Source organism: Humulus lupulus, chromosome 3 (assembly GCF_963169125.1).
Source record: "Humulus lupulus chromosome 3, drHumLupu1.1, whole genome shotgun sequence".
NCBI classification, from domain to species: Eukaryota; Viridiplantae; Streptophyta; class Magnoliopsida; order Rosales; family Cannabaceae; genus Humulus; species Humulus lupulus.
Window position 1 is genome coordinate 120,097,414 of NC_084795.1, and position 2,486 is coordinate 120,099,899.

The 2,486-nt window shown below is 31.5% G+C and overlaps 1 long non-coding RNA gene across 1 annotated transcript; it reads right to left on the reverse strand.

The window, feature by feature from the left end:
- Positions 1-297: 297 nt before the first annotated feature.
- On the reverse strand, positions 298-1,681 carry LOC133821326 (uncharacterized). The gene is made up of 3 exons (XR_009887477.1): positions 1,617-1,681; positions 1,400-1,501; positions 298-799 (listed from the first exon to the last, which is right to left on the reverse strand). It is a non-coding gene; the product is annotated as an uncharacterized LOC133821326 (long non-coding RNA).
- Positions 1,682-2,486: the final 805 nt, after the last annotated feature.

Sequence of the window (2,486 nt, forward strand, 5' to 3'; positions counted from 1 at the left end):
CTGAAAAATATAAGGAGATAACTAAGTATGTTCTCACATCAACATCTAATTCAAAACCTGTTTCGTACATATAACCCCAAAAATTTCATACTAAATTCTACATCCCTAATCTTATATCAACAAGTATTAAGCACAAAAGAAGTACTCTAATTCCCTAATCATGGATCAACAAATATTAAGCACACGAGAAGAGATTAAAAACTCAACACTCCACATTAAGTTTGAAACTATTAAAAAATGAACGATGAAAAGTTATTATAAACAAGAAAGTATCATCAACTAATATGTAGCAGTAAAATTTTATTTATGTACATTTCAATTTTAAAAGAATTTTAAATCCCAATTGAGTTCTTTCCTCTGAGCAAATAGCAATGCAAAAAAAGATAAACATTTACTAGTTAAATTTCAATGCCATAACAATCTCAGACCTATCAGCCTATTAAAAAAGAAAAAGCTAAGCAATAGCAATAGTGATTTTTCCAAAACAAACATTTAAGTTCAGAAATGAAAGAGAGAAAATCAGAGTAGAAGAGAATACAACACTTACTTATAATGATCTAAAAATAAGAGTAAGACTAACAGATTCATAGTAAACCATAACATTAATAAAAAGTTCCATAAAATCGTGAAACATGCATGTAGAAAACTACAATATTACTTTTTACAACATTCTTATCAAAGGATCGTTGTAAAAGCAATGTGATCCACTAATGTGAGAACAAACCTCATCTGGTTTCTTAGCAGCAAGTAGTGCATTTGCTCGGCCTCGTAGAACTTCAAAATTGAGATACTTAGACACCTGCCACATAGTAACAAGATGTCAATAAACGACATTATTAAATCCAAATCAGTAATACGATCATGTTATATTTATCAACTATTAAAATAAATCCTAACGGAATTTTGAGAAATTAATATCTGCATTTTATGTTCTTCAATCTCTTTTCATTACATTCTGAGGGAGCATCACATTAATAACGTTTCTTGTTCATAATGCTTAGAGATAACTGAAAACTAAATGGAAGATAAAATTTAAACCGTAAACAGTAATATGGAAGAAAAATAAACTGATTTTTAAGTAAAATTATTCCAACAGTTATTCAAGTTTAATTAGATAAGGAATTACCACAAAATAGCCTTTGGTATAACCAACCTAGGCCAATCCCTTATGTGTGGGTGGGGGTGGTCAGATATTTTTTTCCATATGATTCATTAAATCAGATCACATTTTGTTGTAGAATGAAAATAATAGAAATTAATCATATAAGCTATACAACAACCTATTATTATTGATTACTGGTATTAAATGCTGACAAACCAACTCTTGGTGTCAAGAAAATTATCAGCGGACTAAGCAAAACATGAGTAGTAAAATGTCTTGCATAAACTGAAAAAACACCTTTGCAGCACTTTCATATGCGTTAGCACTTCCCTCATAATCCTTTAGTTTATACTTAACTTCTCCAAGAAAACGAAAAACATCAGGGTCACTTGGCTTCTCCTGTGTAACACAATAACACGAATACAGGCAAGCTCAGATCAAAAGTTTTTACTGAACCCTTCCTTTGGCCAGCATCGTCCAAGTACATTACTCTTTAGGAAGTACATAAACAAACCTTTGTCAAGTTCTCAAGCAAAGAGACCACTCGGGTATATTCTCCTAACTCAGCCAAGGTTACAGCAACTCCTTGCAAATAACCCGAAATAAATATAGCATGGATGCTACAAACAACAGGAATATAGATGGTTTACCAAAAAAAAGTCAAATCAAGAAAACCCTTTGGCACCTAACCCTACTCAGAACACTGTTTCCGTCAATTTTCATCAGATGATGTTGTAGCTAGTAGCATCTTTAATTTTTCTCATTTTTATGTAATATTTAAAATTTAAACACTTCTCCAGCTTTCTTTATCTTTTTCCTCCAGACTATATTTTTATTAAAAGAGAATAATCAACAACACTTCCAGTCATTATTATGTCCAATAGATAGAATAAGATAGGATCAGGAGTGATCCTACATCTGGCCAACTAGAAATTAGCAGTAAAAAGCTTAATATTTTTCACAAAAACCTATAAGACATAGAATCAGCTCAACATTTTTGGTTTGAAATAAGAAGCTAACAAGGGTTCATTTTACATTTAAGCCTCACCAGATAATACCAAGTGATTTAATCAGATGACTTTTTCTTTTTTTAAAGCCCAGCTAGAATGAAATAAAATAATCAATACAATAGCTTATTAGACAAGTTCAATCGCTTTCAGAACTTAAAATACTGCAATCTTCTTAGAGAACACCTAATTAACCTTGTTCTCCTTTTTCTATTCTTTAGATTTTCTCACACTAAAAATCTTTTTCCTTTGAAAGAAAGGGAGACTCACAAAAGAACATAATCTGGCATTAACAATTTCTGACTCACCTCAAGAGCAGTTGGATCTCTTGGGGAATTGCTCAGTGTTGCTTCGTATCCTCTCAGTTGAGTCTGCCA